We start from the raw sequence: 22612 nt of genomic DNA, 5'->3' as shown, positions 1-22612 counted from the left end.
TGGTGTCAGTGCCCTGATTTATTATAAAAGGGAGGAAATTACCTGAACTACAGAAATGGGCTGCTGACACAAGCTACCCTCAGAATAGACTAGCATGGATAGATTAATAAAAATATTGTTATTGGACAACTTACAGTACAGCCACTGATCTGAGAAATAAAATTAGGCAAGGAAGAACACGTGCAGGATGGAAGGGGAAGACAAGTGACTTTATGTGGCCAGAGAAAAGAACAACCTCAAACATAATGTCCCATGGTGAGGGAGTGGTGGTGATGGTGGTAAAACAGAGCAGAACTAAAAGCTCTTGATCCCTGGGAAGGATGGATATAAATATTATTCATGCATGATGTGTATCAGTATCTGCCATGCTTGTAGTCTTACTTTGTGTCTTTACCAAGATACTGTGCAGTGATAATGGATCACTCAGGGCCTCATACATTAAATGTCTGCTCTACTAAAGGGTGAGTTGGGATGCTAAGTGATACTGCAAACCTTTGAGCCCTGGAATTTCATATTCTACGGAGTGTTTAATCTGTTTTCCTTGGCTACCAAGGGCATTAGCCATTGTCCGCTACATATGTCTCTTTGGTTGTCTACCGACGGCTCTCTACATTAGCCAAATCAATTTTCCATATTGTTTGGCAGAAAATCAAGATGGAACTCTGCCAAATCTGTATGAGACAAATATTTGAACTCAGAGGATGAAAAGCAAAATTCCTGTAGAAACAGACGTAAAGGTAAAGTGTTCCCTGCATTGGACAGTATAATGTCAGCCTTCCCGTTTAATATTAATCGTTTTTGGTTTATACCCCTTCTTATTGTGATCTCTGTTTTCTTGTATTATTGATATGGCTGTTGGGGTCTATGCTGTATCTTGTCTGGCCTGTGAGGAGACAGACTGGTCCTGTGTCAAATCTCTTGAGCAGAGACTCAAGGAAGTGGCTCTGTTCCCAGATGCAGTGCATATGTATCAGACATATAATCATGTACAAAGTCTTAACTGGTCTGTGTTTGCCCACCTGAAATGGGCACAATATTGCTTAACAAGAACCTTTGAAAGTAAATGACAGCCTTGTAGCATACTAATAAGAGGAGAGAAATTATGAGCCCTAGTGATATTATGGCAGTACTTAAAAATATTTTCTTACTTTTGCAGCTGTCCTTAACTGTTGCACAAGTTTTCCTTGATCAGCTTCTATGTTTTTTGGATTACGTCCTCCTTCATTTATTTATAAGCATTTCTTTATACTTATCACCATTAATTAAATAGCAACTATCTGTAGCCAAGAATCAATTTATCCAGCAGCAATTTATCCTGACTAAAGCAGAAAAAAAAATTAGGAGTGGAAGTTGTATTTTTAAGCACTGAATGATTTAGTTTCAGAGGTCTTGATCAAATTAAATGGAGGATCAAATTAAGTGCCAACTGGTGACTAAATTACACTGAAGACACTGTACTTACAACAACTAGTTTCCTGCATGCAAATGCTTATGGGGTGAAAATGGGTAGTTATTCACAGCTGTAGCATCTGTGTCCCATATTTTTGACTCTCTTTGTTTCATCTGTCTCTCAGTCACATTAGAGGAAATATTGCTTCAAACTGCATGTTCCCCTAGTGCAGCACTTAGGTGTCCTTCCAAGAAATGCCATACAAGTAACGCAGTCACTGTGATTCCTAACCATGAGGCAGTAACTTAGAGAAAACAAACACAGCAGAACTGCCTGTGAATGAGGACAGGAGCTATACAACTGGCAGGATACAAAACAAATACGATGCTTCTGCTGAAGAGAAGCGTCGTATAGGTATTCCTATGAAATACTGCAAGAATCTCCTGTTCACATTTTTAATATACATGGTTATACAGCAATGCATTTTTTTTGGCAAATAGCTCAACATTCTTCATTCAAAAGTGTAAATGAGTTAAGTAGTGTGTAGACTTTTGTACCTTCATTAAGAGAGGGAATAAACAGGAGCAAATGAAGTGTTGTCTCACAATGTGAGATATTAAAGCCAAAGCTGCAAATGGAGAATAAAACATTTTATTGAGAAGTACGTTAATGTTCACACTGTAGCTTTTTTGCCCTAGTTGCACATGAAGCACCTCAGGCCAAATGCCATCCTTGATGTACCTCCATTTCCTTTATGTAGCCATATGGGATCAGGCATAGCTAGTAATTAACAGTTCATAGAATCATAGAATGGTTAGAGTTGGAAGGGACCTTAAGGATCATCGAGTTCCAACCCCCCTGCCATGGGCAGGGACACCTCCACTAGAGCAGGTTGCTCAAAGCCCCATCCAGCCTGGCCTTAAACACTTCCAGGGACGGGACATCCACAACTTCCCTGGGCAACTTGTTCCAGTGCTTCACTACCCTTACAGTAAAGAATTTCCTCCTAATATCTAATCTAAATCTCCCCTCTTCCAATTTAAAACCATTATCCCTTGTCCTGTCACTACATCTCCTGACAAAGAGTCCCTCTCTGGCTCTCCTGTAGGCCCCCTTTAGATATTGGAAGGCTGCTCTGAGGTCTCCCCGGAGCCTTCTCTTCTCCAGGCTGAACAACCCCAGCTCTCTCAGCCTGTCTTCATAGGAGAGGTGCTCCATCCCTCTGATCATCTTTGTGGCCCTCCTCTGGACCCGTTCCAACAGGTCCATGTCCTTTCTATGTTGAGGACTCCAAAGCTGGACACAGTACTCCAGGTGGGGTCTCATGAGTTGGTAGGATGAAGTCTAATCAGAAAGTCCTGACGACCTTTTTACACCAATCACTTTAGACATCTCTAGTTCATGATTCTGGAGGCAGATTTGTAACTCCAAAGATATGAGGAGTGTGAAAACTCCCTTCTAGTCTCCCATGCCTCTTCATTTGTCTGTGCAAGCAGCAAGTATTTCGATTAATCCTGTGAATCAGCTGGGTCAGTGTTTTCAGTCTCCAAAGGTATCTTTTGTGCTTTGATCTGCTGATTATTCAGGGACGATTATCTTGTTTGTAAAATGGCTGGGATGGAAATTCTTTTGTGGTGTTGGTGTGCCCCTTGCTTTTAACTGTCTCTTGGAAAGCCAAAAATATCACACTTATCAAGGAGAGAGATATCATGCTGGACTGAGATTGACCCAGAAGTTTGCCTACAAGATGGGAGTCCGATGGCCAGTGGACTCAATCTGGTAAACCCATGGGATTTGAAATTTGAGTCTAGCGTGGTCAGAGTCCACGGGAACAGGGAGTTCATCCAGTGATCGTGAAGTTTTCTTCCCCTTCAACCACACTTTCTTGGCTGTCCTGGCATGCATACAGTGCTATTAGAAGAAGCAACCAGCGCTACTAGAAGAAGCAACCAGCACGCACTAGGTTGTCTGTAGTTGATCAAGGAGGTTTCAGATAGGAGCTGCTGTTTTCTTTTGACATAATGTGTGTGCTATTTGGACCTTACACAAGGTGTTTAACAAGAGCTCTGGTGAAAATGGCTATTAGGGTAAAGAGAGAGCAAGGCTGAATCACTGCGGATTTGCAGCTGATGGTGTATTGATTTAAGGAAAAGAATGCTGAATTTATTGTAAGAGATGACAGCATAAAAGCAGGATGGAAGATGAATGTTAGCAAAACTAATGGGATGTGTAATGCCTTAGGAAAGAAAATGGAGAAGAGAGAGGTGATAATCTTTCAGGTATAGTGTAACTTGGTTATGTTCTCCCTCAGTTTGCTATGATAGTTAATCATAGTTTGGGATGTTCTTGGGCTATTTCTGATGGATGTTATAGTAATTGGTTATGAAAACTGTAAAATATAAAAGAGGTAACATTAAAACAAAATGATGGCGACTCCGCTATTGTTACCTCCTTCTGGATTTTGGATTCAAGTCTTTGTCCCAGCTATTAAGAGAATATGTACTGTAGCCAGTAGACTTATTTAATTGAAAAGTTTTTCTTTATTAAGTTATTCTAAGGCATTGCTTAGCTCTATAATGCAAGTTATAACATGTAGTACTGATAACTACAGTGCGTTGCAGAGGTTTACTTTCTCAAGAGATAACTAGTGGATAATGCCTTTCACCTGTGGACAGCTGCTGTTTTGTAATAGCTTTCAGCGGTCTGTGTAGTACAGCTATGAAAAGGTTTAGGTCCTTTTTCTGGGAATAGAGATCAAATGCTTATGGGTTTTCATGTCCCTCACCAAATTTTTCTGACTGCAGCTGTGAAAGGACAATCAAGTTTCATTCTTGTGCTGTGTTACTCCCTTGCTGACTAAATGAATGTGGTCACTCTCTCCAGACACCTGGGAGAGCCAGAGGGTTAAATTCTAGCAAAGGCATTTTTTTTTTTCCCCATAATTTCTTAGATTTTTGGCATTGCTTCTGAAATGTTGGCAATAGACAGCCTATGGTTTTTCAAGTTGCCCACTCTCAGCAGACATCCTGATTTAAGAAGGCCAGCTGTTCATCATTACTCAGGGCACTCATTAAAGACCAAATCTGCTGGACTCATCATTACAGTCAAGTTATGGAGTGCAATCTAAATCAGAGTTAAAGCAAATGATTAAAATTTGTTAAAGATCTTAGATTTTAATCTCTTTTTTTATGGCTTAAATAATATGTTTCATAATGTGTTAAGATTTAAACAAAGCAATGATTTATTATGATTTTACTGAAGACTAACATCAAATTAACTCTCAGTTTACAGTCATAGTAGTTTTAGCATAATTATTCAATTACAGTGACTTGAGAGATACTAGCAAAATTACTATTATACTATCTATATTATTATTGATTATAGTTTTTTATAGTAAGAAATCAGCAAAATATTAACATATGGAATAATACCAATATATTAGCACATACATTATGGAAGAGCTATTGTTATGTCTGTAATGTTGGTGGTGAAGCTAAAGGTTGTGATTATTTGTCGTGCAATTACCATCTTGCTAGGACTGCAGTAATGGGACAAGGCAGTTGGCAACATTTTAGTGCTCCAGGGACATCAGGGTATTTTGGTTAACGCTGGACTGCACAGACAACAGCGATGTGAAACAGTTCATTTCAGTTATTCACTGTTTTACAGCAGTCATACCAGAATGGTACAAATGTAAGAGGATGCTGTTAGAAGAAATTTGGCTTGAATCTGCTGCTTGGGTTTTGTGAAGTGCTTGAAAAACTTTTATTAGAACACTTTATTTGACTGGCATTTTGCATTAAAACAAAAAACCAGCAAACTTTATTTTATGTGCTCCCAACACAAGCACTACAAGTATAACACTTGTGCTTATGTGCCTGAATGGCATAATTGTCAAAGACGCAGGCTGACCTTTTTTTTTTGTTCATAAACTGTCAATAAACTGTCAATGGGAAAAGGAATAACAATAGGAGCAGTGTAATGTTCTGCCTTTTTTGTTTCTGTGGTAATTAAATTAACTGTTCAGTTTTCTTCATTGTTACCTGACTGTATCCCTCACTCTAGTCTGAACGTAGCCAGACAAAGCTGCAAGATGCTGTGGATCTCATAATTTCTTTGTGTGTTAAATTGAAATGCCTCTTATCAAATTTCTATTTTGTGTGTATGTTGACATACAGTCAAAACAAACTTTAGTATTCTCTCTGATAGTTAAATAGCCTGAGCTCCTATGGCTGTTGATTATAAAGCAAGTTTTCCAGGCATTTAGTGATTCTTTAAGCTATTTTAAAAACACAATTATTTTGACATTTTCTTTTTGCTAAATATTGAACTCTTCTATAACGCTTATCACAATGGCACATAGGACTTGGCTCTTTCCTCTGTATTTCAGAGTTGATTAGCTGAAGTGGCTTCTTTCACTGCAAGTTTCATGGAAATGTTTCCTGGGATACCTCGATCTCTTGAACTGCGGCAAAGGGCTCCGGATGAATAACCTCGGAATAGAAGTTGTGTGTGGCTATGCCTGTTACCTGGCCCAGAAATCTGTACTCTTAGAAGATGCATAATCTAATGCTTGAGGGGTGTGGGATGATCCAAATAGCTTGGGGTTGCCATCCACTCTCCCGTTTTTGGGGGCACATATTGTGTAAATTTATTGGCTGTAATCTGGGATGATTGTCTCCTCCCCCGAACTGTCGATTTAATATCTATGAAATAGCTTAGATCTCAGAACGTCTCCAGAAATACTGCTCTTCAGTGGTGGCTCCATATTTAAAACAACTTTTTAAGGTCTATTGCTTTAGAAGGTTTGAATTTGTGTAATGCATGCCATGCTGATCTTGCATAATTACAATTCATTAATTAAGGTCAAATCTAATACTTTATAGAAGTCCATTACATTAACAAGTTTACCCTCCTATCAGCAAAAGCTCGTTTGAAAGCAAGATTTAGTTTTTATAAGCCCACGTTCATTGTCTTTGATTATATTGCATTCCTTCTAATGCCTAACCATGCCATAAATTAGTCATTTCATTATTTTGTTGGGATTGGTGCCAGGTCTACTGACTGTTGATGTTAACCCGGTCAGCCCATTTGCCTTTGTGTAAAGTATTGTTCCGTCACTACTTTATTTTCTTGTACCACTTAACTTTTTTAGTGCTCCAGAAGCTATTGAAAATCTACTTTAGTTGTTCAGGTTGCTTCTCAGCCAGCTCTTTTTGTATGATTGCAGGTGGTTTTTTGGCTTTCTTGTTTTGTTTTCCTGAGGGCCTTATTTTTGAAATGTTAAACTGGTATTTACATTCCAACAGTAACTGAAGATGATGCAGAAGTACTTTATTATCTTTAGAGGATGCAAATACTTTCCACTTTTCCTTTACAAAATTCAGGAGAACAATCTTTAATACCTCTGCCCTTTTTTATATTATTGTACATAACTTGCTAGTAATCTGTATATACTATTAGTGAGATCCATTTGTGTTCTTGCTGTGCTTAAAAACCTTTGAGTGCTAGTCAGAGGGTTGCTTTTATGTCTATTGTTTCATGTATAAAATTTCTGGTCTTTCTAGCTTTTAATTCATATCCACTGTTATAATGCTGTCATCTTCTTTGGGTGAGTGCATGTATTTATTGACAGATTTTTCTTGTCTCTTTGAAAGAGACTTTTCTTAGTGCACATGACTTTTATTCTTAACAAATGGATTGTGACTTTTGGAAACATCGCCTATTTGTTTTAAATGGTTCTTAACTATTTTAACTTAACTATAATTTGCATTTTTTTCCTTCTCTAAGATGACTAGACTTTGATGTTTTTCAGCTTGGCAAATGGATATATTTACAGCCATTACACTTAGATTAGTAGTTTCACTTTTACAGCCTTATGCATCAGGATGGTGACATCTGACTGTATCTAAGCAATGGTTCGTTCTCTTGTTTTGGGAATGCTTCATCTGTCCAGGTGATGGCTGATGTAGGATGGCTGTGTGTTTGATGTGGGATATTTGTGAGTCAAAAATTTTTATGTAAAACAAGTATAAACTGCAGAATATTTTGGTACTAATATTCTGAGACCTGTAGTATTTTAGGTTAATGGTTCAGCTTGTTTTTCTCTTTGCAACAGGTAATTAACTCATAGGAGAAGGTTGTGCTGTGCTCCAGTATGCAGTGGTGGTTGGTAGCAGATGCCACCTAGTATTTTAGATGGTGATCATTAATACGTAGAAGTTTGGGTTTTCTTGCTTCAGAGGCGCGATGGACTTGGAGACAAGCATTGCTCCCCATTTTTCTTTACCCAGCTGATTCCTACTGATTGCCTTTAAATAATGACTTTTTAAAACCATTTCTGTTTTAACTCACTGGAATGAATTTATTATTTTTCTTTTTTTTAATGCTAACTACTCTGGGTCTATGTAGATGAGGAACTCTCATTTCTGTAAATGGGTCCTTCACTAGCAGTGTAGTCATAATTTCCTCATTTTTAGCCCATATGATCAGTACAGTGTCCCACTGTGGGCAATTTCTGAAACACCTTATGGCACTTCTCTTCCAAGAAGTTCCCTGAAGTGCGTATCTGTATTTCATGAGTAGTACATAGCAACATGGGCTCAGAGAGGAAATGAAGTTAATCCCAAATGCAAAAACCCACTGATATAATAGGGAGAGTGGATTTTTCAGCTCTCGGTATACTTTTAGTGTTTGTCCTTGCAGGTTTGTTGTGTGCAAACAATAAGAGGAAATCCAGGAGATTATATTTGTTCAAGTAGGTGCTGATTCATGCAAGGACTTAAGCATGTGCCTCATCCTCAGGATGCAAGAAGGCTCATCTCCATTCAACAAAGCTTTTATGTCAGCACTTAGGCATGTGCTCAAGTGTTTCACTGAAATAGAAATATAATTATTTTCTGTGCATTGACTTAAACACTTTATACTGGCACTTATCATGTCTTCAGTAATCTGTTCCTGATTCCTAAACAAACCCCTCTGTCCTTTTCAATAAAAGGGTTTAATACTGAGCTTTACAATACACATACCTGTGTTTCTGTGCTTGTAATAATGAACTTCAATGACAGGTGAGGAGCTGGAGTGGGGAAATTGCAAGCTATGGTTAAAAACACCCTTGTTTTCCCTCCTTCTACCTGCTTAATCAAGTATATTAGGCCTGATGGATTCTCTATATCAATGCCAGAAAAGAGCTCTCTTAACATATTAAAAGTTCTGCCTTTGGAAAATATTGTTTGTCTGGTTTGTTTGGTTGGGGTTTTTGTTTGTTTGGATTTGGTTGGTTTGTTTGGTGTTTTTTGTGGGTTTGTTTTAGTTTTGTTTTTTTTTCTAGTAGGATTTGATGCCATGTTTATGTGGCTGTCCTCAGTTGGATTATTTTGGGAGAAAGGAACTGTACTAACACAGTAGGTATCCCTTGGTTAATTGCTGAGGCTTGTATACAACAGGGCAACACTTCTGTTCATTCCCATGGCAGACAAAAAAATGAAAAGTGGTATTTTTCAAAGCCACCTAAGGTGATGTGCGTGTGCAAATCCCATTAATAGCTTTTTAGATGGATTTCAAAAATGCTAGGTGTTTTGGGGAAATCATTTGTGAGAAGTAATGGAAATGGAGTTTTGTAGTGAAGAAAACAGAAATATTTGTGGCTTTTTCTGATTTGCTATTATGTGAAGGACAGTGTAATTGGAAAATAAAATGTGGGAGTATCACTTGGACAGTTGCAGCAAAGGGCATGAAAAACAATTTCTTATTTTTTAGCTTTATTCGTAAAGACACACCAGAAATTCAAATATTCCATAGACCAGAAGAAATAAACCAAAGTAAACCCACCTTTTGTTGTGGGGCATCTAGCCGGTACCTCAGGATGCTATTATTGGGCTAATAATTGCTGATCTCTAACACTCACTGCAATATAACACTTTAAAAATGTCCCATGCAATGTGACATCAATCAAGTTAATAAAGAAAATGGCATTGCACAGTGAAAATACGTTTGCTTGGCAAGCAGGCATTTTACCAGGCTTGATGAAAAAAGTCTCAATTTGGTAAGTCTGTGACTACTGGCCAAGGGCTTCTGCTTGATGAATTCCCTTCTGACCCAAGAGTGTTCAGATTCAATGGATTCTAGAAATAGCCCTTTTCAACTTGTTTAGATGTTGGTCACTCCATTGTCAAAAGAAGTTACTCCAAAAGTGCCAAAGGTCACTCCATTGTCAAAAACTTTCTGGGCTATATTAGAAGTATTGTTTCTTTGGACAAGGTTCTGCAGGTGAAATATTATATATAAGATGCAACCTCTTCTTTTAGTATAGAAACAGAGAGAGCGTTTTGTTCCTACAATTATCATAAAAGAAAAATGTCAATTTCTTATGAAACGTTTTCCCCTGGGACAATTTCAATGCTAAAATTCATATGACATATTAGAGAGTTCTCTTTTTTCTTTTTTTTTTTTTCCTAGGAAATTTTATGTGGGCAGATATAGTCTAGAGACTTTTTATAGTTTAAGACTTCACACAAGCAAAATGTTATCTGGACACTTAGGAGTTTGTTATGTTTCGCTGTTTTTTAGCATGTAATCCATACTAGGTATGTAACTCCTATTTTTCTTAGGAAGTGCTTGCGTGCCTAATTCCTTGTGCTCTGCAAGTGCTTCTGCTTCTTCACATTTTAAAACAGATTGGTTGACTCGTTCTCCATCCACACATTCTGCTCTCTGCCCATTTGATCCTTGTTTGCATCTGTGGCTCCTCATAGTCAAAAGTACTACTAGCGCCCTCTTGATTTGAGTGGTAGGACACTCATTGTCTTATACTCGTGTCTAGGTACAGGCTTATCTAAAGGCAAGTTATTGTCTTTTCTCTCAGCTGCTATTTGATATGAGCCTTGAACTAAAGTGTATGCCTGTATCATCTCAAGTTGCTCTACAAAGACATTCATATCTTGTTGACTTTCTACTAATTTCTGCATCTCTCTGTAACGAGTTCTTGTCTGTAGTAATATCACCACTTTGTGCAGGCAGCAGAAGCATCTAAATTTGAGGGACTTGGACCTGTGGGATTGGCCTGGGGGAAGAGAGAGGGCTACAGTAAATACATGAAATACTATTGGGCATCTGGGATGGATTGTATCTTGCCTTTACCTTCACCTGTGTTGATCTTTATTTAAATCTAACAAGGAAAAATGATCAGAGCTGTGATGTTGTTAGAGATGGCAGTACTGCTGTTGAAGATATCTTAACCTGATTTGCCATGTGTAGATGACTGACAGTCTCACAGATGACTAGGAAAATCAGACACATACCAGAAAATATAATTTTGACTAGCAGCAGCATTAAAATTATACTCCTTCTGAGGTATTAAGCCCATATATTTGGTTTCTGCTTCAAGGTTCTCCCTCATCTCCCTGCAAAAGTTCTGTGCTTGGTTTTTCAATGACTTGCAATTTTATGGTGTGTGCAAGGGACCATCCAGGAAGATTCTGTCCTTTCAGGACAGAAACTTTTTCCACCTTTGATGAGAGTTGACAAAGTTACCTCTGATGCCTCACTGGCTACCCTTTACCAGTGAGAGGAAAAGAGGAGAAATGGCTAGAAGCATAGGTGGTTTTTTCTTTTCCAAACCTCCCTCTACCCCTGCCCCGCTGGATTTCTGAAAGTGTTTATTCATCAAAAGACCTTGGATTGACTCACTTGCTACCATAGGGGAATGGAAGTCTTAAGTTACTGTGAAGTGGAGGTCAGACTCAGCCACCTAATGGCAAACACCTCGGTCCTCCTCACCTTATTATTTCTGGTCTGTGTAATTGCCAGCCTGCTTGTCAATATGTGGTGATGCTTTATAAGGCATTTTGGGTGGGTAAGAGGTGGGTGAAGGAGACAGAGTACAAATGACACCTCCAATTCTTTCACTGGGAAGGAGCTATGTTGCTGAGAAGACTACTTCTGATCCTGGTCACCATGCTGCTTAGAGGCTGCATGTGCTCCTTAGCTTTTGTGCTCACATCTCAGGATCCCACCAACTGTGCAGAACCACAATGAAGAAAAATCCCCTTCTTTCTCCAGACCACATGTCCTCTGAAAGGACATGAGTAGTAGGTTTTGGTTTTGGTGCTGTGTTTTTGCTTGCTTTGGGCTTGGTTTTTTTTTTTTTGGTGTGGGGCTATGGGTTTTTGTGGGGTATTTTGATACCAAGCTGTAAGAAAAGCTAAGAAAGCCCAGCTTGAATCTGTGTTTCTTTGCCTAGAGCCCAAAACATGTTCTCATTTATACCAACAGAAGAGCAAACACAAGGTATGGAGTGCTTAGCCTATTAGTCAGGTATTCTACTCCATATCACAGCAGGTGAGGCTTGGATGCAGATTTTTGGTCTGTGGTTTTGGTTTTTTTTTTAATACCTTATTTTTGCCAGCCAAGCCCCCCCCTCTGCATCAGCCAGCAAGAAAAAGAAGACCTTGATTTTTTTTGGGAAAAAAGAATCTTTATCATATTTTTTAATTATATAATAAGAAACCCACCAATTTTCACTGAATTCTATTATAGAAAAATTATAATTTGGCCATGGACATTAAAAATAAATCCTTAAGCATAAAAGGCTAGGAAACAGCATGTGTTGTATAGTGCCTTCCCTTTAACTCCATATAATAAGATTGTAGCTCTTTCTGTCTGTACAAACCTTCTCTCCTGAGATCTCTGATGTACAGAAAGATTGAAGAGAAGGTATTTGACCATTTCCTTGTGAAATGTCATCATTGCAGCAGGTTCCAACTCAAATCAGATTATTAGACTGGAGAGATAATCAGTATGTGCATCGTTATTTCAGTCATCTGTCTGAGACTTAAAATACTGTGTAGATTATAAATTAGTTTGGGACGGTGTGAGGAGTGTCTACCCATGCCAAAGTTAGGCATATGTGATCCTGCTAACACAGCACTTCACAAATTACACAGTGCAGGACACAAGGCTGGATGGGCCATAAACTTTAAAGGCCCTCAGTGGGATATGTTTGTTTTAGACTTTTAATTATGGCAAATTTTTTCCCGATGACACAATGAGTTTAGAAATACAGATAGTTATGTGTGCTTGGTGTTCTGGATGGGAGCACACTGTGTAGCTATCTAAAATGAGAGCTAGTTGAATGTTGGAATTGGAAAATAACAGATACTGTAGGCATCAGATGATCCAAATGAGAATTGATGTTTCCCAACTAAGCATGGGCTAACAGGCAGGGTTAGGGCAATAAACATCTACAGATATCTGGAAGGCATCTACACTAAGCAGAAACAGAAGTGTTGTTTGGGGGGGTCCAAGATATATAATGAAATGAAATTTGGCAAAGGAAAAGGCGAGCTGCATATTGCAAAAATAAGGGGACAAAATTCCCCGAAACGGTAAAATTCTCTTAAAGAAACTGGCATCAGTTTTCACTTTATTTTGAGCTACCTGGTTGCTGGGCTATCTAGTTCATCAGAAGGAGCCTTTGTTTGGGGTCTGGCTTCTTCATTTAAGTTTAGTTATTCTAACTGTAGGGTAATGTTTTCACTAATGCCATTGAATGTTTTGGAACAGTTACATGTTTAGCATACTCTGTTCCTTCCTCTCAGAATGCAATCCTTTCAACTGGGGAATATATTCTTTCCTTGAACACAAGAAAGCTTGGGTGGATGGGGGAAGCTCTTGTTTGTGGAGGTTTTTAAACCCAGTTTCTGAAAGCTTTCACTGTATCTCTGTTTTTGGCAGGCATGTAGTTAGTAGATAAGTGCCTAGTCACAGAAAGATACTTGCTGAGGTGTGAATGGGAGGATGCTGCCAGCCCTTTACTGTTCCTTAAGCACTCAGCACAGTCCAATGTGGCTTGAAGAGTTTTTTCTTTATAATGTCAAGCCCACCTCTGCTCCCTTTCTCTTTGGTTCTCAGCCTCTTGCCCAGGTCGTCTGCAGGGAATCTGAAGGCTGAGAACTGGTGCTGTGCTCAGAGAAAATGCTGTTGCCCACTCCCCACCTCTTGATAGTCCTGTGTTGCCAAATAGTATTTGCATGTAAGTAATGCATAAATAAAATTGCTGAAGCTTGAGCTGCAGGTTACCTGCTTGTTTTTCGTGCCCTGCTAAAATCCTCTGGTTCCTTGTTGTCTCTGCTCTCTCAGGATGGGAAAGTCAAGGTTTGAAGAAGTGAAGCGGCTGCTGCTGCTGGTTGTTGCTGTGCAAGTGACGAAATTGTTTCTGCCCTCGGTAGTTGTCGCCCCACAGATATTTTACTAGAGGTGTGTGGTGTTCTGTACTGCATGCTTGAGGGCTCTCTTCAGGTGCCAGATCAAAAGAGGTGACAGTCAAAGAGCTAAACACGTGGATCTTGGCAGCTTGTGGTCAAGGGTTCCTCTATGGAAAAAAAGTTGCAACAGATCTGTTTTTTGTTTGTGGGTTGTTTTTTTTCTGTGCGTGGTGCAAAAACAAGATGTATGCAATAAAGCTCTGCTCATCTGGAAAAAGTAAGGTCATTCTGGGTGTTTTAAAGGTCAAGCAAGGTAACTTGGATAAGTTTAAAGTGCTTAGCCTGACTTCAGACTGGGACACAGCAATGAAACAACTGAAATGGGCTCCCTTTAATCAGGAATTAATTGCTGGAATATATATTCTGTAAGCTAACATGTGGAGTTGGGAGTGCTCTTAGAGGGAATTTCTTTTTTTCTAGACACGGAAGACACAAAGAGGATGCTGGAGAGCTGGTCTTGTCAGGTAACAACAGACTTACCAAAATGAATTTATGAAATTTGACTGCTATTGCTAAGAGTGGGGAATAGTAGGAGATAAGTGGATTGACTTTGTTCCACATGGCAAATTATGTAAGATCATAGAAGTGCAGCTATAAGTGACTTGTGAACTAGTAAACTGACAGATATCAAAATCCCAAATAAGAGGGACCATTGCTGAGTAGAGACTTTTCGAATGAGGCTGTGAAAGTGTTAGTACTCAGTCCAGGCCTACCTGTTCAGCACTTTCATTTGTGGTCCAGAAAATAAACACAAAGCTGCTACTGAACTGGACAGCCATCAGAAATGCACACTGGGAGAGAGAGATGAAAGACTTTGGTTTATCAGAAAATTGTCTTGGGAACATTTGCAGTGTAGTACATAAAAATAGAGGGGGGAAAAAAGGGTTCTGAAATATATTTAACCTCATGAGGGAAAAGGCAAAGACAGAACTAGTGGCTGAAAATTTAAGGCCAGCAAATTTAAAATGGCAAATCAGTGTGCACACAAAAAATGCTAGCCAGAGAGACCGACCACTGGAAAAAAATTTTGATGAGTGAAAAAGGACTCTGTGGCTCTGTCTTCACATCAAAACCATCTGGAAGATGTATTTTAACCAGAGTTTACTGGTCTGAGGGGTAAGTGGGCAGACTGTATTGTTGTTAGATATGAAGGTGGCCAGAGTACATAATTTTAACAGTTTTCTTCTGGTTTTAATGTCTTTGAAACTATAAACTTGAAACTATAAACCACTGCCTTCAGTGGTTTAAGTTCAGTATAAAACTCTGCTTTTTGCCTCGCTGAAGAAGAGAGAAGTGGTTATGCTTTACGGTAAAATCCCAGCAATTCAAATAGCTGTGCAGCAAGCAGGAGTAAGACATAATACAGAGCTTTCTTGCCAGTGTCTGCGTTGACACATATAGTTACAAAGTTTGGTTTCAGGTTAACAGTTTTCAGTTTTGCGGGCCAGAGTTTCTAACTCTGAAGATTCTGCTGTATCTTTGGAGGGGCTCAAGAAGGTTTTCACAGAATGCTCTCAACTTTCCACAGGAAGAAGTGAAGCAATAATGATGTGATATTAATATGAGGAACCTTTTTTCTAATCTTTCCCCCTCCCGTTATCATCGCGGACAAGCCAGTCTGCTATAAAGCAATGCAGTTTTAATCACTCTGTAATTATAATGATGCACCAGGAACTTCTTGAGTAGGTCACAGAATGCTTCCTTAGAATGAGGATTAGCTGTTCTTCTAACAGTAAGGAGCTAGAATGTCCTTTTCTATAGAAACCTTTGTCTTTTGGAGAGACGGTGTAATCAGTAAGACATAGTTAGCATTAAATAACTGGTGAGACCCTGCCTAGAGTACAGCATCCAGCTCTGGAACCCTCAGCACAGGAAAGATATGGGCCTGTTGGAGCGGGTCCAGAGGAGAGCCACAAAAAATGATCACAAGGATGGAGCACCTCTCCTGCGTGGATAGGCTGAGAGAGTCAGGATTGTTCAGCGAAGAGAAGAGAAGGCTCCAGGGAGACCTTATTGAGGCCTTACAATACTTAAAGGAGGCCTGGGGACAAACTTTTTAGCAGGGCCTATTGCAATAGGACAAGGGGTAATGGCTTTAAACCAAAAGAGGGTAGATTCAGACTAGATAGAAGGATGACATTTTTTACGAAGAGGGTGGTGAACCACTGGCCCGTGTTACCCAGAAAGGTGGTAGATACCCCATCCCTGGAAACATTCAAGGTCAGGTTGGACGGAGCTTGGAGCAACCTGATCTAGTTGAAGATGTCCCTGCTCATTGCAGGGGGGTTGGACTAGATGATCTTTAAAGGTCCCTTCCAACCGAAACTATTCTATGATCCTCAACAAAAATAAATGACTCCCTTTCTCCATCTGTTTTTAGGGCATGGTTGTATTTGAAAAATAATTCCACTTACAGCATGGTATTGCTGTATTTTGAGGGTAACAGAGCACTGGAACAGGCTGCCCAGAGAGATGGGGAAGTCTCCTTCTCTGGAGATATTAAAAACCTGCCTGGATGCGTTCCTGTCCAGCCTGCTCTAGGTGAACCTGTTTTGGCAGGGGGGTTGGACTAGATGATCTCCAGACATCCCTTCCAACACCTATGATTCTGTGATTACTTGTAAATTGCAATAGTTTGTTTCTGAATATCTGCAAGAGAAGACAAACCAGTAAGGCCTCTATTTAGAAAACTGTCTCAACTTATGTTGGTGGAACACTGGAACAGGTTGCCCAGGGAGGTGGTCGAGGCCCCTTCCCTTGAGATATTCAAGGTGAAGCTCGACGAGGCCCTGGGCAACCTGGTCTAGTTGGGGGTGTCCCTGCTGACTGCAGGGAGGTCGGACTAGATGACCTTTGGAGGTCCCTTCCGGCCTGGACCAATCTATTAATCTATGAATCATGTAAGCTAGAGAGTTTATTTGATGTTCTCAAAATACCTTGCAAAAAATGGTCTGCCTTCTTGAGATTCAGAAAACATGAAATTCCAGGCCTGATCGGAGATTTCTGGTTTTGTCAATTAAAGTATTCTCACAGCCTTGGGAAAAAGGGGAAAAAAAAAAAAGTACGTGGGAACATATGCACTCACATGTCTCTCTCCTTGCCATCATAAAGGCTTTGACAGAATTAAGCGAACCATAGTGAAAGTATACCATGGAAGCATCTGGTCTGTGGTTTCAACTGAATGCCCTTCGCTTCATTGTCTGTTTTCTTGTGTGTGATGAATTTCATGGACTGGCTCAGGTTGTTCGCACTGCCTTGCAGGCAAAGGATGTTACCCTCCACACAGCACTCAATGACCTTCACAACAGATTGACTTCCCTGGAGAAAAACAAGTATCATTCAAGCAGAGATGATACAATGGAAACCACATTCTTCTGATTTTTTGAATTGAAAGAAATTGCCCCATTTCTAGTACAAATGAACATTACGAATAAAAATATGGCATAGAGACGACCCAGTCAAGAATAGATTGGGATATGTGCAATTTGTAGGCCAACGAAAGGATGCTGGATGGAAGGCTTTGTATAATACTTGTAAGAGTGAAAGTGAAACTAAATGTCTGTTCTCTCTCTAGTCAGCACATTATCTTTTGTATTTGAATGTAAAGAAAACAAAAAAACCTCCAAACTTAATGGAAAGGTGGAATGAAAAAAAAATAGAAAAAAATGAAGATGATATTCTCCCATGAAGATGAGACTTCTCCAAAATCTCAAGTGTGAATAACACTAAACTTTCAACCTTTATCTGTCTGTGGTCATTTCTCCAGTTATATTGAATTAAAACTTTCTGTGAAAAGCTTGTTATTCTGAATGTGTTTGTGTTTGGATCTTCTGTAAAAAAGAGGATCATGAGCAGAACAAACATGAACCTAAAGGAAATCGAAGTACCATTATGGCCCTATAAAGAAATGGATTTGATGGCAGGTCTCCCTCTGGGATCTGTCTGGTCTTCTCTCTCTATCTTCGTATAAACTAGTAGGGAAAAATACATATGTTTTGTAAAGGAAACACTCTGCCTCTTCTATTTTCTGAAAGTTACAAAGTTGTTGAAAAGTTTTGAGGGTAGTGGAGAAGCAGTTGGAAAGCTGTCATTAATCCTTGGCAAACACCTTGTACCATGGTGAACCACTTCTTAAGGTACCACAATTTACTGTAGAAGAGAAAACCAATGTGGAATGCGGGAGCTGCAAATAAAGGAAGGTGAGTTTGTGTATGCAAATGGTTTCAGCCAAAGCAATTAGACAGAAGACATCTGTGATTGTGACAGGGACATATAAACATTTAAACAGCTAAAGATAAAGAAGCTATGAGCTTTTTGTTGCTGTTGTTTTGTGTAACTAAACAAGAAAGCCTTATCTATTAAGTCCACACATGTAAAACTTACATTCAAGGAAGGGTTTTTATTCGTTACATTCTAATGTCCTTTATAAGGCAAAACAATTTCCCTCCCTCAAAATAAATAATTCTTTATTAAAAAGCTCTGTTGCACGTGTGTGCATTAAAATAACACAAGTGTTTTTAACTTCTAAAAAGAAATAGTGAGGTTAGCATGTTTGTATGCTGGAGTCCATTTGAATTCAGCATTAGACTTGAGACATTGTCTTCTCCCAAGTAGTTGAGGGACCGTCAAGATAACCATCCAGAAGGCTGGGTATAGAGGATGTGAAATATCAGAGAGGAGATGGCAACTGAAGGAGCTGATGATCCAAAATAAGGGTCAAAGAAACAGATGATTTATAATTCTGTTTAGGAAATTCCAGATTCACTTTTTTTCCTGATGAATACCAAGGCAAAAAAAAACCCCATCCCCTAGAAAAAACCCTCCACAACTGAAACCCATGCTGTTGTACAGAGCACCCAGCTAGACAGCTAGAGAACTTGCAGGCTGAAGAACCAAGCCGTTGAACCAACCATGTTATCGTGGTGCTCTGGAAGCAGGATGTTCAGGCTGGTGTTTGTTGTATTGGCACTTGTGGTATCCAGGAAAGCTTAGACTTCACTGAATCAACATCTTCAAGTAGAAGTTTGGCATTAGAGAATCTGAACCAGGGGTGAGTGTTTGTTCCAATGAGCCAGGCAGATCCAATATGGGATGCAAGTAGGTATCCATCCATATCTGAACACACTGCAGGTGCTATTGCTGAGTAATTCTTCTTGTGCTTTCTTGTACACATAAAATATGAAAAAGTGGAGCATAACAAAATGATTATAAGAGCTATTCTATTGTTGTTTTACAGTTTCTTCCTTGCCAGATAGTGGAAGTAAGAGGAAGGGTAGTCCTTGTTCATAGAATCATAGAATGGTTTGCGTTGGAAGGGACCTTAAAGATAATCTAATTCCAACCTCCCTGCCATGGACAGTGACACCTCCCAGGTTGCTCAAAGCCCCATCCAGCCTGGTCTTGAACAATTCCAGGGTTGTGGCATCCACAATTTCCCTGGGCAACCTGTTCCAGTGCCTCATCACCCTCACTGTAAAGAACTTCCTGATATCTAATCTAAATATCTCCTCTCTTTCAGTTTAAAACCATTACCCCTTGTCCTACTGCTACACTCCATCATAAAGAGTCGCTCCCCATCTCTCCTGTAGGCCCCCTTTAGGTACTGGAAGGCCGTTATAAGGTCTCCCCGGAGCCTTATCTTCTCCAGGCTGAACAACCCCAACTCTCTCAGCCTGTCTTCATAGCATAGGTGCTTCAGCCCTCTGATCGTCTTCGTGGCCCTCTGCTGGACCTGTTCCAACACGTCCATGTCCTTCCTCTGCTGAAGACTCCAAAGCTGGATGCAGTACTCCAGGTGGGGTCTCACCAGAACGGAGTAGAGGGGCAGAATCGCTTCCCTCAACCTGCTGGCCATGCTTCTTTTGATGCAGCCCAGGATGTGTTTGGCTTTCTGGGCTGCCAGCGCACATTGCCGTACTTGAACTCAGGAGAGAAGGTAAGACCAGTTAATTGGGTGCTTGGTGCTTGACATTGTTGGAATGTGATGATTTACAGAGAAGCCTATGACAAGTGAAGTCTGTCCTTGACCACACATGCTATGTGTACAAGGGCATGTGTGTTCATGAGCATGGCTGTGAAAATGTACATACGTTTAATACCTAGTTTAGATTAGATTTCCCTTTGATGTTTCAGGAATCCATAAAGATCATTCCCTGACCTTTACAAAATCGGTTTCCTTTTCATGGTGCCAGCAGGATACATCTTCCCCGCCCATGTAGATTCTCCCTTTTGCCATCCAGGATGGCATCCTTTTCTTGATATGTGAAATCTTACTCTAAGTTTTGAACTAAATCCCTCCTGAAAGATTCCTGAGGCTCAAGTGTTCAGTAACCTCCCCCTACCTCTCTTTTTTTTTTTTTTATCTCCAGGTACGAGAGACACAGAATGCTAAGTTTCCAAACCATATTTCCTTTAGGTGGGAATATGGGGATTCTGCAAAGAAAACTGTTCATTTGAGAGAATTGTCCAAGTCTGCAGCCTCAAAGACTTGAATAAGCTTTCAAAATAGGTTTACATATGCCAAGAAAGATTCATGATTTTTCTGTTCCCAGAGTCTTACATAAAAATGAGGGGCACACAAAAGATGCAAAATGTGTTTGATTTTGTTGAATAAGCATGCACATTAAGAGATGTTTTTTTTGGCAGTCTGCTAAATGTGGGTAGCAGTAGTGACTGATAGTTGAAATATCTATCCTTGATGTATTTTAAAACTACAGAAAAATAGTGCAATATAAAATTTAGTTTGCTGTAATCGTAAAAGCTCATTAATGATAAAGACATTGTGAAGTGCAGCTTTACTTTCAGTGTAATGAAATGCCCATTTTCATAGATCTCATGACATTTTTTTTCCTTATTTGAAGTCCCAGTAAACTTCATTGTGAAAGTTGTTTCTGAAATCATAATTCTGCAAGGAGAAGAGAAGCAAGAGTATAAATATTCAGATCAGATTTATAGGATATAAAAAAGAATTTTTTTTTTTAATTTGGAATGAAAGCTATTTTTAATCTACAGATTATAAGAATGTCAGAAACAAGCTCCAAAAATGGAGACAGATCAATAATTTAGTTCCATCTGTAAAAAAATTTTAGAAATAAATTGTTCACAGTTAAGTCTGCTTATTGAAAGTAGAGATTTTTTCATTTTTATGGATGGAAAGATGCCTTCAGGGTAAGGCTTAGAGTGCAGTCTTTCTAATGGAAGTGGTATCAAGCACCTCTATTATAAAGCCGGAAAGATATTTTCATAGTTAAAATATCTGCTTTCATTATTCTATTTCAGGTCTTAATATGAGATACTTAACTATATCTTCAGCACATAAGTATTTGAATACAAGGAGACCTTAGTCTTAAACTTTGATTTCAATGCTTATAAACTGTTAGACTATCTTTTTCTTCTTGAGTCCTTGTGACAGATAAAGACTTACCCTAAAGCAGAGGAGGGTCATATTAGGCAGATGTTCTGTGGCTGAGGTTTTGAGGCTCTTATTGCTTTTCTCCTTTCTGCCCCGCTCCTTGCCCTGCAGTCCTTAGGAGACTCCAATGATATCTTTCCTTGGGGCTGTCTGAGTGTCAGCCAAGACACACAGTATGCCCTGGTAAGTGCTCTGTGCTGGAGTCCTAAGGCTTACATCTTGTAAGAAGAAATTGTGAGCAGCAAGTGGATTTTAGCATCATAGTCACTAATCTTTATGCACCTAAGCAATCACCACTCTTTATAAATGAGGCTTTGAGAATTAAAGTCTTTAACACAGAAACCGAATTCTCGGTTCAGAATGTGTGCCCTTCTGAACAGCTCGCTTCACATGTTGGGTTACTTGGTTAAAAATGCTCAGAATCACTACATATCCAACCTATGGCAATCAAATTTGCTGCTTCTTAATGATCACAATGGGTTTCCTAATTTAAAATATGTGTATAAATTCAAATCCTATTGTTTATCTTTTTAAATGTTTTTATTGCAAATTATTATTATCTTTCATAATTTTATGTTTTGTGCATAAATGTTTCCATTCAAGCAACCTGTAATGATGCTAAAGTGTTAAAACTATGAGTATCCTGAGAAATAATTATGATAGAAATGCTTGGGTTGGAAGAGACCTTTAAAGATCTAGCCCAACCCCACCCTGTCATGGCCAGGGACATCTTTCACTAAATCAGATTGCTCAAAGCCCCAAAATTTCCAGTGACGATACACCCACAATTTCTCTGGGCAACCCATTCCAGTGTCTCACCACCCTCATAGTATAAAAAAAAACCAAAAAAAAACAAAAAACAAAAAAACCCCAAAACCAACAAAGCCAAAAATCTTCTTCCTTATGTCCAATCTAAATCTAGCCTCTTTCAGTTTAAAACCATTGCCCCTTGTCCTGTCACTACAGGCTTTGGTAAAAAGTCTCTGCCTTTCTTATAAGTTCCCGTTATATAGGGGGCAAGGTGGAACAATTAATTAGAAAGTGGAACAATTTTTCTAGACTTAGGAGGAAATAAAAAGTAGCAAACTCAAGCTGCCAGATTTCCAGAAGAGAGGAAATATTTGGCAGATCTGATTCCTGAAAAATAAGGCCTGTCTATGCTAATGGGATATTCCTGCTACTGTTTCCCAGAAAGGTGTTAGTGGAATTTTTTGACTGCAGAACATGAAATGCCAGAAAATTTTTATTATCAGCAAATGTCTTTAGTTTTTGGTCAGGGGTTTGAGTAGTCCATAAATTAATTTATTTAATTATATATATATTAATAATTGTCCTTATGCATATGTGAATATAGAGGTAAAATTATCAAGGAAACTGATAAGAATATTGCTTCTTGCAAAGTCACCTGGAAGCTATTTTGACTTAATCTTGCACTGTTTCTGTCTAGTAATGTCGCCAGGGTACTGAACAAATGTCATACTGTGGCATTACTAGTGGTTTATATTTCCAGCAGTGTTCATATTTTCATCATTACTTCACCTTCATCTT

This window comes from Numenius arquata, chromosome 2, assembly GCF_964106895.1.
Source record: "Numenius arquata chromosome 2, bNumArq3.hap1.1, whole genome shotgun sequence".
In the NCBI taxonomy this organism is placed as follows: domain Eukaryota; kingdom Metazoa; phylum Chordata; class Aves; order Charadriiformes; family Scolopacidae; genus Numenius; species Numenius arquata.
Note: the sequence above shows the minus strand (reverse complement) of the source record.